Source organism: Anolis sagrei, chromosome X (assembly GCF_037176765.1).
Source record: "Anolis sagrei isolate rAnoSag1 chromosome X, rAnoSag1.mat, whole genome shotgun sequence".
NCBI lineage: Eukaryota > Metazoa > Chordata > Lepidosauria > Squamata > Dactyloidae > Anolis > Anolis sagrei.
In genome coordinates, this window is record NC_090034.1 from 32602167 (window position 1) to 32619028 (window position 16862).

At 44.0% G+C, this 16862-nt stretch overlaps 1 protein-coding gene across 5 annotated transcripts in view; it reads left to right on the plus strand.

Moving 5' to 3' along the window:
- The first annotated feature begins 1477 nt into the window (after positions 1 to 1477).
- CAMKK2 (calcium/calmodulin dependent protein kinase kinase 2) overlaps positions 1478 to 16862 on the plus strand; it is a 63098-nt gene continuing 47713 nt past the window's right edge. For 3 of the 5 annotated variants that reach the window (XM_067473127.1, XM_067473129.1, XM_067473128.1), the window contains exon 1: positions 1478 to 1726. The gene's annotated coding sequence lies outside the window, so the exon portion shown is untranslated. The remainder of the gene's footprint in view (positions 1727 to 16862) is intronic. The other 2 variants (XM_060785956.2, XM_067473130.1) reach the window with 2 other exon arrangements.

The following is a 16862-nucleotide window of genomic DNA, read 5'->3' on the forward strand; positions in this document are numbered from 1 at the left end:
GCAATTATTTACAGTGTCATAAGCTGCTGACAGGTCTATGAAGACAGCTCCTGTAATCTGCTGCCTTTCCAAACCATCTTCTATGTGCTGAGTCAGGTTCAGCACTTGCGATGTGCAGCTTTTCCCTTTCCTGGAACCACCTTGCTGTGGAATCATAAATAGGTCTATTTTTCCATAATTCTATGCAAAATCAGTCTCTCCAGAACTTTATGTGGAGGATTGACAATTCACTTATTAACCAAGCAGCCCTTTCACAGTCAGCTCCCATCAATCATATCATTCCAGCAAGTCATTCTCTCTGCGTTTCTTTTAGGGGTTTGAGTTGTTGTAGGTTTTTTGGGCTCTATGGCCATGTTCTAGAAGCATTCTCTCCTTACGTTTCACCTCCATCTATGGCAGGCATCCTCAGAGGTTGTGAGGTCTGCCATAGATGCAGGCAAAATGTCAGGAGAGAATGCTTCTAGAACATGGCCATAGAGCCCGAAAATTCTACAACAATCCAGTGATTCTGGCCATGACAGCCTTTGACAATACATTTTGGGGGGTTGTTTTTAAGCCTGTCCCTCTGCCAAACTCGGCATCCTTGTTGACATTGGATTGTACATATTGGCGGTGATGCCGAACGGCACACCTGCATTCCAAAGTCCGTGTGAGGCAAACCGGTTTCCAAAAGAGATGGTTTTCTGCCCTGCTGGATGGCAGCCACTTTGAAAAACATTATTCTGCTTTTCTTCTTGCATTATTGAAAGCTTTGTCAGATGGGAAAAGCCATCCTGACTCCAGCTAGGAACTGGGGAGGTTGGCCTCGGAGCGAGCTTTAACACTTGCCAAACTAATGGGTGTCCATCCAGAGTGAGAAAGTGTTTGCTTCTCACTATTGCACATCTTCCTCCTGCCCCAAAACCAGTTTAGTTTTTGGCTGTCCTAAGGGTAGTCAAGCATGTCCCTTTGATGCCAGGCAAATGTGTGTTAATTTTGGGTCTGCACCCATGTGCCATCATTAAGTTTCCGCAGGATGTCATTGCGTGCAGCTACTTTGTGCTTGGTGTTTGCACAGTGTTTCCTAAATGTTAGTGTTCGATAGAAGGCAGTGATCCCAACATTTAGTTCTCCAGGTTATTTTGGACTTCAGCTCCCATAATTCCTAACAGCGGGTAAAATGGCTGGGATTTCTGGGAGCTGAAGTCAACACACCTGGAGGGCCAAACCGTTGGGTATCACTGCCTTAGATCAAACACTAACATTTAGGAACCACTGTAAGATATTTAGGGTGTGAAGGATGCTGAGTTGGGATGCTAAGCCCCTCCCCTTGCCTCCCATTGGTTGGTTCCAGGAGCCCTTGGCTGGCATGGTGATGGGGAGGCTGCTCCCGCCTCCTCCTTCCCTCCCTCCGCTGGAAAAGCAGAAAAAGAAGGGAAAGGCAGGGAGGGAGGGACGGAGGGAGGAGGGCGCCTGACTACAACAGCCACCTCCACATCTGGACCAGTGAGAGGCTCTCTGGGCGGCGCGGCTCAGCCAATCCGGAGCCGAGGCGCCTCTCGCTTTTTTTTTTCTTCAAGGGAGGGAAAAAAAAACAGCGGTCCACGTTTCAACCAATAGGAGAACAGCTGGGCGCATCTGGGCCGCGGAGGGCGGGTTGCGCGGCTCGGAGAAGAGCTTGAAAGGAGCCGGCCGAAGGGAAGCCCCAGGGAAGGAGAGGACCAAGGAGAGGACTCCGGCGAAGCGGGTGAGCAGAAGGGGGACCCCCAAGGGAAGGGAGAGAGGCCCTCCTCGTCTTCCCGCCTTTTTTGGGGCCGCCCAGGGCTTTGGAAGGGCAAGTAACGGGAGAGGGGCCCTCCTCGTTACCGTTACTTTGAGCCAAAAGTAACTGGGCAGGGAAGAAAGAGATCTATACAGGGTCATATCAAGGGGCTCCCTCCAAAATATATGCACATGTGTGTGAATCTGTGTATGAATATCTGTCTATTACTATTTTTGGGAAAGGGGAGTGCCTTGAAAGAGAGCATATCTTTCTATATGAATATATAGGAATATTTGGACTAAGAATATATACATATATGTATGAGAATCTATCTCTAGGAATATCTATATGAACATATCTCTATATAGTCTTATATATATATATAAAGAGAGCACTTTCAATGTATGCCCCTTGACTTGGAAGCTGGAACAGAACATTTGTCTTTTCCTCCCTGAAATATTCTATAGGAATGTATGAATCTTTATTGTGTGTGTATAAATGTATTCCCATATTTGGCAAATACCTATCTGTCTATGAAACTAGATCAGTGTTTCTTTTGAACTGGATCTAGATTATTGTACCTATCTATGTGAATCTAGAATTATCTCTCTCTGAGTGTATATATACATCCCCATAGTTGAGGGGAGCCCTTTGAAAAGGGAATATATACATACATATAGACGTGACAATCTCTCTCTATAAATATATGTGAACATACCTATCTATGTTAATATATATGGATCTCACTCTATAATAATAATAATAATAATAATAATAATAATGTTATATGGATCTCGCTTTCACTATATGAGTATTCCCCTTGAAATGGGAATATATGTGTCTGTGCGCGTGCATATGTGCAAATCTGTCTAATTCAGTGTTTCTCAATCTTCCTAATGCCATGACCCTTTAATACAGTTCCTCATGTTATGGTGACCCCCAACTATAACATTCATTTCATTGCTATTTCATAACTGTAATGTTGTTACTGTTATGAATCGTAATGTAAATATCTGACATGCAGGATTTATTTTCATTCACTGGACCAAATTTGGCAGAAATGCCCGATACACCCAAATTTGAATACTGGTGAGGTTGGGGGAGGGGGATTGATTTTGTCGTTTGGGAGTTGTAGTTGCTGGGATTTATAGTTCACCTACAATCAAAGAGCATTTGGAAATCCACCAACGATGGAATTGAGCCATACTTGGCACACACAGAACTCCCATGACCAACAGAAAATACTGGAAGGGTTTGGTGGTCATTGACCTTGAGTTTGGGAATTGTAGTTCACCTACATACAGAGAGCTCTGTGGACTCAAACAATAATGGATCTGGACCAAACTTGGCATGAATACTCAATATGCCCAAATGTGGACACTGGCGGAGTTTGGGGAAAATAGTTCTTGACATTTGGAAGTTGTAGTTGCTGGGATTTATAGTTCACCTACAATCAAAGATCATTCTGAACCCTACCAACAATATAATTGGGGCAAACTTCCCACACAGAAAAAATACTGTGTTTTCTGATGGTCTTTGGCGACCCCTCTGACACCCTCTCATGACCCTCTCATGGGTCCCGGCCTCCAGGTTGAGGCACTGGTCTAGGCAACCATAGGAATGTATGCACATATATTTAGCACTTTATGTCTACTTTTTGTTTGTGTACTTTGTGGAAATATGTCTTAATACTACTATGTGTAGCAGGCATGTAGCCGGGGGGGGGGGGGGGAGGCTTGAGGGGCTTCAGCTGCCCCCCCGAAATTCTCATGGTGGTTCGCAAAAAGGCCTTACTGGTGCATTATTTAAACTGTTATGTTTATTCATATCATGATCTGATCACCATACTCAATATATCCCATATGCATGGGGGTATTGGTAATGATACAAAAGGTTTGCTAGGGTAGACTCTCTTTCACTCAGACTCAGCCCCCCCCCGAAACTCAGGCCCCCCGAAACCCCCCCTTAAAAAAACTCAGCCCCCCCCCCCCCCGAATCGAAATCCTGGCTACGGGCCTGATGTGTAGTCTTCAGAGTATTTTAAAATGCTTATGGCTTTTGATTATGTGTTTTAGCAATGTTGTGACCCACCTCAAGCCGTGAGGAGAGGCAGTGACAAAATATAATTATTATTATTGTTATTATATACACAGAATGTGTGTGAGCTGTTCGGCAGTGGAATATTCTTCCTGAGAGTCCTTCTCTGGAGGTCTTTAAACAGAGGCTGGATGACCATCTGTCAGGAGGGCTCTGGTTCTGTGTTCCTGTACAACAGAGGGTGCGACTTGATAGCCTTTGGGGTCCCTTCCAGTTCTATGATTCTAATATACGTGGGTGGGTCAAAAATGGATTTTTGTTAGTTTTCCGGGCTGTGTGGCCATGTTCCAGAAGCCTAAAAATGTTATGAATGAACCTATAACAGTAGAAGTTGCTCCAAATCATAGCTTGAACTATCCACTACGCAAAACTACTGTTCAACATAGTCACCATCAATTTGGACACATTTGTGTCATCGTTTAACCCAGGCATCAAAACCATTTTGGAAAAATTCAGGGTTTTGCTTTGTAATCCATGATTTTCAAGCTGTTTGAACACCATTTAAGTCATTAAATCAGAAACTATGTTAGGCTGTCTTTCGGATGTCCAAACAGGTTAAAGTCAGAAGGGGCCAAATCAGAAACATAAACAAGCAATGATGGATTTGTACACAACCTTCTTTGGCCAGAAATTCAGTGACGACACTTTCTTTTAGTTTCAGATTCATGGTTCTAATCAGTCAGTTGGAAAAAGAAAAGACTCTATCAGCAGAATAAGGTTACCTCTATCATTTCATGCATAGATAGTCTAGATAATCCAAGAGCTGGGAAAGAAAGAAAAGTTATGGAGGCATTACTTTTTGACCCACCCGTGTGTGTGCGTGCACGCACACACACACTTTTTTTTGGAGAGGGCTTGGTATCATCCCCAGATAAAAGGTGCTCTGAACTCCATCACAATCCTGCTTTAGATCTCCCCTCCTCATTTTCTTTTTTGAGCCTCGGACCCTCATGATTGAGAAAGAAAAAGATTGTCCCCCAAAAACGACACGGGATTTCTCAAACTGCCGTAAATGTGTGCTGCTGGAGCCTGTCTTCTCTGAAATGCCTGGAAGCTGAAGTATTTTGGAATACTTGTACCTACTTTCTGAGATCTCCTAGAGATGGGGCTCTGGTCGAAACACGGAATTCATTTTGATGTCATTGATGCCTTTATTACACACATAACCTGAGGGCTATTTCATGCACAATCTTTTTTTAAATTTTATAATAAGGTTGTGTACATTGGGAAGTGTTGCTCTTTCAGCCCCCCAAGTGGACAGTTTTGAATCATTCTGGATTTCCAGATTGGGGATGCTTGACAGTTTCCTTTTTAGTTGGACTCTGGTTTGTCTTCAGATTGTATAACATGTCATTTTAAGGATTCCCCAGGCAAGCTTTCGTCTCCTCCCTTCCCTTCAAAGCATATTTTGATGCATTGGCCAACTCTGGGCTGCATGGCTAACTAAAGTATCGTTTTTAGGATCGACATCTGTATATGAAATACTAGACGATCCTTGTGTCAATGAAGAGCAATCCTGAGGTTTTTATTCTGCTGTTTTGAGGCAAGTAGGTGAGGTTAGAAGTCAGTTTGTATAGAGCTGAAAAGACTAAGATACTTGGTTTTTTGTTTTGTTTTGTTTTGGAATTCAAGATTTTTGGGAAGATGTCAGGTGAAAAGACCCAGCAAGATCCTTTCTCTTTGTCAACAATTGTTACCTTCTGGGTTGTTTGGGAGGGATGGAACCAACGATATTGAGTGTATGACTTATTATTTGTGGAATTGCCAGGCTGTATTTTTGCTGGATGTAGAAGGAGGAGGGGAAAAAACCCATGTTGGTTTCAGCCTTTGTTAGGTGAGCAAGTACAAAGTCAACTTTATATTGGGGATTTTTGGTTGCCAACTTCTTAACTTGTCCTTGAACATCAACCCGAGGAAGAGGCATTCATGATGGCGAAGGATGGTTGCCATGCTGCAAATAGCTTCCCTTGCTGAGGGCATTTGGCAACAAAAGGGGAATGGGCAGTGTTCTTGTGTTCGAGTTAAAAAGTGTTACTCTGGTGCGAATGCGTTTTTGGTTTGGGATGGTTGTCAACATGGTATGGAATGCAAAGCAGACCTTTTAATGTGTATATATATATATATATATACAGGGCCAATATAGAGCACAATTTTTATATTGTTTCCGAAAGTGCCAAGCTATCCATCTAGCTCACATCTGTCTTGGAATTGAAGCCACTACTTAGACTTCACAAACGCTCAAAAGGACAAGACCGTTTCTTTCTTCCATCTCAGTTCTAACTTCTCCAATATGAATCTTTAGAGAATCCTAAAACCCAGCAGCTATGTCACGGAAACCAAAACAAACCCATCACTTTTAGCAGCATTGGCATTAAAGTGTTCAGGAGCACACACCTACCAGCCTCAAATGGATTAGCATTCTCCCTGGCATGCTGGTTTTCCCTTTGCAGGAAGATTTGGGCACAAGCTTGCATCCAGTCAGGAACTCCTGCATTGGAGAGAGTACTGTCACACAAGAGGACTGTACCATGAGAGCTGCTGTGCATTGAGAAATCATAAGCACTACAGCGGAAGCCTGCTTGCTGGATAGCTTTGTGCTAACCCACATAAGAGATGGCATTCTGAGAAAAGCTTGGTGCTCACAGCATGTCTTTTAGACGTCTCATCTCATGGAGAATAGTAATGGTACTGCAAGACCCCAGGTTAGCATTGTTATGATGGCAATATATTCATTAACATTTCTCCCTGTTTAATGGCAATAATTGAAAGTGGGCTGTTTTGCATTCATGTGCATTGGGGTATTATGTGCTCTGTTTTGCTGGGTCAGACCAGATTGACCTAGTGTTGATCTCTCTAGAAGATCTCTAGATCTCTCTCTCTATATATACTGGCTTGGTGCCTGGGTTATTTGAATAAGCCATTTTAATTTTTTTTACAAAATGCATAAGGTTGTGGGTAAACTACAACTCACATGCCAGGTTAACCCACTGAAACTCCATCAGTGGTTTAAAGTTTGTCATGTTGGGCAAGTATGCTCTCTAGATGCCTCATTAGTGGGGTCCGTGTGGTCTGGATGTAAGCGAACTACCACTCCCCCAAATCAGGGTAAATTCCCCCCAAAGCCCTCCAGTATGTTTATTTGGTCATGCAGGTTCTGTGTGCCGGGTTAGGCCCAGGTCCATCATTTGTGGGGTTCAGAGTGCTCTTTGATTGCAGGTGAACTACAAATCCTAGTACCAAATGTCAAGTCCAATTTTCCCCAACCCTACTAGTATTCAAATTTGGGCATATTGAGTATGTGTGCTAAATTTGGTCCAGATCCATCTTTCTTTAGGTTCACAGTGCTCTCTGGATGTAGGTGAACTACAATGCCTATAAATCAAGGTCAATTCCTTCCAAAGCCCTCCAGTATTTTTCTTAGGTCATGGGGGTTCTGTGTGCCAAATGTGGTCCAGGTTCATTGTTGGTGGGAGTCACAGTGCTCTATCTTGATGGAAGGTGAACTACAACTTCCATCATGTTGAGTCAGCCCCCCAAATTCCACACCAATTGAGAGAAGAAAGAAATACTGGGATGTTTGTGGTGGAGGAAACACAGAAAGTCTAGGACAAAATTGTCCCTGTATGAAAGCCTCACTTGCGTAGTGGGCAGTCTTGTGTTTGTGGAGGACACTGGCAGGGGTTGTACATGTTCAGGGCGCTCACTATAACTGCAATGTCATTGGAAGGAAGGCCTTTGGTGGCTCCTCATAGGTGGGAATCATAGCTGTTTGTGGAAGTGGGAGTCTGTCTGTGAAAGTGGGCACCCCAGCCGCATCCACATTTTCTCTTTTATTATGGATATATATGTGTGTGTGTGTGTATCTGTTTATATTGTCGTCCATGAAGGTTCAATGTTGTACCATCCACTTGAATCTCTGAGTGGCTAGACTCCTCCATCTTTTGTGGCAAGGAGTTCTGTAGGCTAAATACAAATTGGAGAGGGAAGTGTTTAACTTACGGTCTGCAACCTACCTGCTGTTAATCCGCTTGATGCCTTGTCTCATGATATTGAGATCAATATCTTGTAATATACCAAAAGTGAGATAAAGTCCTTCTCTTTCCATGGTTTATCATTGAAGTGATCTGTGTCATCCACATTTATCTACCACGCCTCCATGTGCTTTTTGGTCTGCTTTTTGGGTTCCCTCCCCGTCGAAAGGAGCACACTGTTGGCATACAGGTGGGACTGGTAAAATAATGCGCTTTAGTGCCGTTCTCATTCGAGAGACCCCGCAAGCTGCCTTTTCAAGGATTTTCTTGCCTGGCCTGTGCGTGGGCGTGTTGTATGTGTGCCTTGAACAAAATGGCTGGTTTTGAATCCTCCAGAACAAGGTTGAAGTCTGATGAATGCATTGACATTGCGTGTGCGGAGGATGAGGATTGTGACAGATAAACTGAAGGGAGGAAACAAAGACTCCGGTTGTCCCTGTGGAAAAACGAACAATTCCTTCCATAGAACTTCTGCTGCTTTCTCTCCCTGGTCGATTCTCTCCCTTTTTTGTCCTTGTTCGCTTTCTTTTCTTCCCCCCTCTTCCTCCCAAGCTGTTAAGCGCTATCTCTGCAGATTCTCAGCATTCCCATGGGCTGACTGTAGTTTTAACTGTTGCTAGAAATCCATGTGGCTCCTGTGATATTTTCAAGCTGGTTGTTGGCATGTGGGTTGCTGCTGCTCCTTCCATTCCCCTTGCCTTTCCTTGCGGCCAAGCTTTGCGCTGAATTGTTGCGGGATTGTCTTCTCACCCAGTGCAGGGAGTTCTCAGAGGGCTGCTTTGCAAAGTCAGTAGGTCTGATGAGATAAATACTGCCTTTCAAATTCAAAATCTCCTTGTATAGTTGTCGCACATTAGAAGTCTCCCTGTGGGAATAGGGAAATGGGGTATGGCCCACCAAACTCCAAGGGTTACATAGTCTCCAATGCCCTTAGTTGGAATCTGCCATGGGGCTCTTGTATCTTTAGAAGTGGTGCTGAAGGTGGGGCGTGATAACTAAAGGTGCAGAAGCCAATATCTCTTCTGCAGCTGCAAATGATACCAAACTAGCTGTAACACAGACTTGATGTGCTTTTTGTGTGATATGGAGCTGGCTTTTCTGTTAGGCAGAGTGAGGCATTTGCTTCAGGCACTTGGGAAATGGTAACAAGTTGCAAGGTGAAAGAGCCAGGGGCTAAGCAAGGAGATGCTGTTGCTTCACATCCACGAAGCTGGCTTTTGGATGAGAAGGAGTACCATCTTGTTCTTGGCCTCAGGCAACCAAATGTTTGGGGTTCTCCTATTTTCAGGAATGTACAGGCTGAATAAGAACACAAATGGACTGATGAATGCACGTATGCAATAATAACACCACGGTGGCTGTCAAGAGGGTAGAGCCATGTTATGAGGTCCTCAGGTTTCTTCATGGAACTGTCTGGGTTCGGCGCTATTTTCAGATTCTGCCCCATGCTCTGTAGGTCCTGAAACCTCACATGAATTGTCCAGACAGCATTGCCTTCTCGTGTCTAATGGGAATGCGATCTCGCTATTAAGAGTCTCTGTTTTTGCAGCCGGATTTCAGTATTGACCCTGCGGCACTGGTGAAGCAATGGTCCTCCTTTAAGAGGAGAGGCTGAGGACTCGAATGGGAAGAGTTCTTATTGCTGCCGTATTAAGCTCATGGAAAATAGACACAAGTTGGACAAAGCTGCCAGGTGAACGCTATAGGGATGCGTTGTTTTCCTTGGACTTCATCGGTGTCAAATCCAGATCGGAAAATAGAACGCAGCATGGAAACAGAGAGGCAAGAGTTCAAAGTGCTCTGTTTTGAGTCATTTAATTTGTGATCCCATTCTGAAAAGTTGTCCTTGTGCGGCAGGTTGCATTTGGTGCTGTACATAAATTATGAGAGGGTTGCATCCTCAAAGGCAGGGTCTACATAATAAGTTGGTATCCTTGCCTTGTCGTAAAACAAAAATCAAAGAAACTTCAGGAAAACTTGACATTTCTCCCCCCCCCCCCCCCAATGTCCTGCTGCCAATTCAGGCCATTTCATTGTCCGCTGTTCAATGGAGGTGGGATTAGTGATATATAAGGATTAGTGGGATTAGTTTCCCTTGAAAGAGCTTCTTTTGATTGCTCTATTGTCAGTTTCAGCTCTGGGAGGAGGAGAGAAAGGTGTTAATTACTGCTCTCCCCTTTTATTGTTTAAAGATAATACATCCGTAATAAACACCGCCTCCCTAGGACTCAATAAACAATATTCCTCAGTGACCCCTATCTTGCCTCACAGGAAGGCAGCATAAAATGGCAAGACTCTTCCTGCAAACAGGGAGCTTTTAACTAAAGAGCCCTGGAACCCCACAATTCGCCTCAACTTTGCATCATCAGATAGGCTTTAATGCAAGAACCATACCAATATAGAATAAACCAGTGAATCACCCCAAATCAGGTTTGAAAAGCCACATAAAATGGCAAGAGCCTTCCTGCAAACAGGAAGCTTTTAACTAAAGAGCTCTGGAACCCCAGAGTTGCCTCAACTATGCTTTGTCAGAGGGGCTTTAATGCAAGAACCGTACCAATATTGTAGAATAAATCAATTAATCACTCCAAACCAGATTTGAAAAAAGCACTTTATGAGAGTGCAAAAAGCTTTGTGTTTGTGAGTGAACAGTATAACAGTTCTAGAAACAATGGGGAATATAGAAGCTGCCTAAAATTTTCCAGGGCTTTTTGGATTATGCCTTTGTTGCTTTCACTGCCTATGATTTAAATGCTAAAAATTCATTTAAAAAATATAAAAGCACACTTCAAAGGGATGTCTGCGTCCATCTGTTCTCGCTGCTGGCCATATTTCCCCTTAACCGCTTCCTTTCCAACTCTTTCCCGCATCCGTTGCTGAGATGACCCCCTGCTCATCTGCTTCCTGTTCTTCTGCCTGTGTGGTTTTTGAGGCCGGCCCTATGGAGGACAGCAGGGTCACGGCAACGGCTCCGGGTGCAACCCGATGGGCACCAATCGCAGTTAATGGGACAACTATTTATATACGCCATTTGGCAGCGCTCCTAAAACACAGATCCAAAAAGTAAATGGAAAAACCGGCCTTCGGGCCCATCTGCTCCTGCTTTCTGCATGTCTCACTGCTAAAAGGCCTTTGTGAACCTCGGCTTTCACGTGCGGTTGGGAAGGGCTTGCCGAAAAGAAAAAGGAAAAGCTTTTTTGCCCACTTTGAAAGTGGTGCCGGCCGTTGAAGTGTGCCAGGAGCAAAGCCTTTGCCATCGATTTGCTGAGCCTGGCTCGTAGGTTCGTCTGCTTCCAGGTGTTTCCTTGGTTTTCACCTGACTGTTTGCTCCCTTCCTTTTTTACAGGGTGCACCTGCCTTACGACACAGTTGGTAAAATATCAATAACGTTTTTAAAATGTCTACCAGATATTTCTGATTTAAAGCTGGGGGGATTAAAGTCCAGATTGCAACTTTTGTCTGAAAAGGGCTTGTAAAAGAATAGTCTGAGGCCCCTTTCACACAACTGAATAAAATCCCACATTGCCTGTTTTGAACTAGGAAATATGGCAGTGTGGACCCAGGGCACTTCCAGACAGCACCAAATCGTGTGTTTTAGTCAGGGGCAAAAAAACCCAGGACCTGAGAAGAGGTCCACATAAAGACCTTTTGGTCCTGGGATTTCTGCCTCCATTACCCACACTTGCTGCTTTGTCCTGGGATTTTGCAGCCCCAAAGATGGCTGCTGCGGAACGTCCGCCGGAAATGTCAGCTTTTTAAAAAACAAACAAACAAACCTTAAGATGTGAATATGTGACTATGCAAATCATTATATAATTACAGTTCCTGGGATATAGAGGCTGTGTGGCCATCTGTGCAGACAAGTTAATTTATTTATTTATTTATTTACTCTATTTATATCCCGCCTTTCGCTACCCCGAAGGGGACTCAAGGCGGCTTTACATATGGCAAATATTTGATGTCTTTAAACAGACAATTAAATACACTTAAGTTAAAATTTAAAATTAGAGTTAAAATGCACATTAAAACATATAAACATTATAATCACTATTAAAACCATGCCATCCACAATTGTAATCCAGAGCCATTCCAAGCAACATTGCACATATTTCATAGTTATTATTGCATTGTAATTAATCTTCAAAGGTTTGACCCTGCAGCCAAGTTTTTATTTTCCTTCTGAAGGCCAGGAGGGGTTGTTCTAATATCACTAGGGAGGGAGTTTTACAGCCGAGGGGCCACCACTGAGAAGTCCCTGTCTCTCGTTCTTGCCAGACGCACCTGCAAAGGTGGCGGGACTGAGAGCAGGACCTACCCCGATGATCTTAATCTCCTAGAGGTTCATAAGAGGAGATACGTTCGGACAGGTAAGCTAGGGCAGAACCATTTAGAGCTTTATAGGCTAAAGCCAGCTCGGTAGCAAACTGGCAGCCAGTGGAGCTGACGTAACAAGGGGGTTGTATGCCACTCTGTGATCAACCTTGCTGCCGTCCGTTGGACTTTTTGAAGTTTCTGAACAGTCTTTAAAGACAACCTCATGTAGAGCACGTTGCAATAGTCTATTCGGGATGTAACCAGAGCGTGGACTACCGTGGTCAAGTCTGACTTCCCAAGGTACGGGCTTAGCTGGTGCACTAGTTTTAATTGTCCAAAAGCTCCCCTGGCCACCATTGATACCTGGGGTTCCAGGCTCCGCGATGAATCCAGGAAAACTGTGAATCTGCATTTTCAGGGGGAGTGTAACCCCCACTCAACTCAGGCTGTAACACTATTCCCTGTTTAGCGTTGCGACTGCCCAGGAGGACCTCTGTCTTGTCTGGATTCAGTTTCAGTTTGTTCACCTTCATTCGGACCATCACAGCTGCCAAGCACTGGTTCAGGACCCGAACAGCCCCCTTAAGCATCAGGTGGAAAGGAGTGATAGAGTTGAATGTCATCGGCATACAGATGACATCAAACTCCAAAACTCTGGATGATCTCTTCCAGTGGCTTCATGTAGATGTTAAGCAACATGGGGGATAGTATTGAACCCTGCGGGACCCCACAGGACAAAGACTGTGTACTTGTGTCTGGGAACTACGGGGTGCTGTTCCTGGGTTATCCATGTCTGTTCCTGATTGCTGTTATTGTGGAAAGATGTACAACATTGACTACAGGGCGACAACTTTGTTCTGGAAAGAGAAACTTTGCCATCCATACCTTTAATGAAGTTTGTGGCATATAAACACAGTTTGTGGAGTATGACCACTACTTTCAAAGTCAGGACTACACTATTCAGGAACTGACACTTTCAAGCCAGGAACAGAACTTTATAGAGGCTCAGAAAGACATTGCCACCCTTAGTAAAGCCGGCTCACTGAAATGGTTAAGTGGCTTCAAACATACTTTTCAAACAGCCGAATACCTAAAGACAGAAATGCCTAAACATCTAAGGAGGGTATTCACTAGAACCCGATTCGAACAGACATGGAAGGTTTAACCAAGTTCCATATAATGAACGTTTCTGTATCTGTGGGGCGACAGAGGTAGAGGATATTACACATGTACTGTTTAATTGTATTTTGTACAACAAAGAGAGAAATCAATACCTCGGACCATTCATCATACAGAAGACTCACTGGGATCCCCATATCAAAACTACATTCTTAATGGCTGGCCAGAATGCCAAGATAACACACCAAACAGCCCTTTTCCTTTATAAAGCAACGCAGCTGAGAACTGCGTATCTGGAGGTGATTGGGGGTAAACTGTAGGGGTGACGCAGATATCTGAAGTGGCTTGGGATTGTGTTATAGCTGGTCTATTTTAACCTTCATTTTAACCTTCGTTTTTAATTTTTGTGGTATGAAATTTTATCTTGACATTTTAATGATGATATTTTTAGTTATCTTTTAACCTAATCAGGTTTGAATGTGTGTTGGTTCGCTGTTGTGGGGTCTTGGGATGGTGATTGTTGTCTGTTTGTGCATGTTTCTGTTTTTGTTTTTAATGTTGATGCGGTCAATAGACTATTCAATAAACTTTGCTTGCTTGCTTGCCAGGAACAGAACTTTGTCATTATTATTATTATTATCATCATTCAGAGGCTGTATGGCCATCTGTCCAGACAGGTTTTGTGGTGTACTTGTGTCTGGGAATAATGGGGTGATGTTCCTGGATTATACATGTCTGTTCCTCATGTTTTTATCATAACAACATGTGGAAAGTTGATTACGTGGTAAAAACCTTTGTGTGCCACAAACTCCGGGAACCTTCCATTTTGCAGCGGGAGCTCCAGGGATAAAGGTACTGTCTGGACGGGCCCTCAAATATACCTGTTCAAAGCAGATATTGTGGGTTATTCTGCCTTGATATTCTGAGTTATATGGCTGTGTGGAAGGGGCCTGCATCAAGAATACCACCCTGACTGCTAATTATGCAACTCTGAATTGTGTTGTATGACAGTGTTAATAGTCAATGGCCTCTTGAGTCCTATTTACTTACATCCGAAAGGGAAAAAAAAACAACAGTTCTCTCTACGCATTCTTCAGCACAATTGCAAACACAGTATAACCTCCCTATCTGTGTGGGATACATTCCTCAATGTACCATAGTTAATAGCAAATCCTGCCAAAATGAATGGCCTCTGATGGAAGCCATGGTGCTGGAGGACCTAGGAAATGCCCAGAGAGAACATATTTTAGCAGATGTGGGTAAGACTCACAGATACAGGGTTCATACTGTGCAGAAAGGTTCAATATACCATATTTACATCAATCTAATTCTCACCTTCTTTGGCTAAATTCCCTCGCCCAAATGAGGGTGCGCATTAGATTCACGTCATACAGTCATCTTAGTGCCGAGCCAACGAAAAAGGGGAGACTGCTTCAGGAGCAGCGTTTGGAGCTGATATTTGGAGGACCTCATCTGTAGTTTAATTCCCAGGGCCCAATATTATGTGATCCTGGGATTTGTAGTGTGGTGAGTCAACAGCATCCTGTGGCAGAGAAGGCACGAGACCTTGTAGAACGACATCTCCCAGGATCACATAGCATTGAGCCAGGGGCAGTGAAAGTGGATTCGTTCTATAGCAGAGATGCACCCCAAAGTTTTCCTTTCCTTCTCTGGAAGCTTTGGTGTTCCAACACTTTTGTTTTTCAAGAAGGAATTCAAAGCAGGTAACAACTGTAAAACTGACCTTTTTAGACTGAATTACTTCGGTGGGCAGCAAATCCTTTTTTTGGTTTCAGGGTTTTGAAAATGGAGGTGCGCATTAGATTTGATGGCACATTAGACTCAAGTAAATACAGATACAGTAGACTCTTGCTTATCCAACACAAACAGGCTGGCAGAATGTTGGATCAGTGAAAATGTTGGATAATAAAGAGGGATTAAGGAAAAGAGTATTAAATGTCAAATTACGTTACAATTTTACAAATTAAACACCAAAACATCATGTTTTACAACAAATTGACAGAAAAAGCAGTTCAGTACAAGGTAACATTATGTACTAATTACTATATTTACAAATTTAGCACCAAAATATCACAATGTATTGAAACAGCTGTGGATCTGAGTGGGAGGCAGACTGCATTCGATAATACAGAACGTTGGATGAGCAAAGGTTAGCGAAGAGAGACTCTACTGTATAGTGTTCAGTAGGCCCAACTTCCTTCGCATCATTATGTATCTGTAACTTGGCACCCTTCAGGTGTGTTAGACTATAACTCCCACCATTCCTATCCCATCTAGTCAAGGAATGGGAGCTTGGTATATCGACATTTTCCCCAGTTTGGGGGAACTTGAACGACACAGTGTTTGAACGACACAGTGTTTGGGTTCTCTTGGGTTCTCTTGGGTGACATTGCCCAGGTGAGTGCCCACTGCTGTGCGGTCGGGGGGAGGGGGTGGAGGAACGTGAGCTGTGCGCCACCAAAGGCATTGGTTCTGATCTCCCCTCAATCATGTGCTTGGAGGGTGGCCAGAATGCGGGCCACACCTTGCAGACTGCATTCGATAATACAGAACGTTGGATGAGCAAAGATTAGCGAAGAGAGACTCTACTGTATAGTGTTCAGTAGGCCCAACTTCCTTCGCATCATTATGTATCTGTAACTTGGCACCCTTCAGGTGTGTTAGACTATAACTCCCACCATTCCTATCCCATCTAGTCAAGGAATGGGAGCTTGGTATATCGACATTTTCCCCAGTTTGGGGGAACTTGAACGACACAGTGTTTGGGTTCTCTTGGGTGACATTGCCCAGGTGAGTGCCCACTGCTGTGCGGTCGGGGGGAGGGGGTGGAGGAACGTGAGCTGTGCGCCACCAAAGGCATTGGTTCTGATCTCCCCTCAATCATGTGCTTGGAGGGTGGCCAGAATGCGGGCCACACCTTGCTGTATGAGTCCAAAGGTTGCTTGCACCTTGCTATCTGCCCCTAGCAGCTGCCAGCCCAGTTTCCTTGTGGCGCTCACTTGGGCAGCCCAGAACTGATAAGCCTCCCTCAGCTCTTTGTCCCTGCCAGCTGCGGCTTCGAGATACGATGCCTGGGAGGGCGGAAGTTCTGTGGCCTTGTTGTGATCAAATAAGTATCGATAGATCTGTCTGGTGTGAATTGGTCTGGCCGTTTGACATCACGTTGCCCGCCTGGCATTGCTGGGCTGTTAACTCCCAGCCTTCCTGGCTTAATTCTATTCCAATGTTTACAGTCTTTCGGCTGTACGTTGCATATTGTCTTGTTTTTTTAATCACCGCTCATCACTTTGAGTCTCTTTTAGAGGGAAAAAGTGGTATATAAATACGGTACATTTAATAGTAATAGTAATGATACTAATACTAATAATTCATCACAAGTTTAGCTAGCCATATTTAGAACAAACTGTACTTTGTGTTGTCGAAGGCTTTCATGGCTGGAATCACTGGATTGCTGTGAGTTTTCCAGGCTGTCATGCCATGTTCCAGAAGCATTCTCTCCTGACGGTTCACCCACGTCTATGGCAGGCATCATCAGAGGT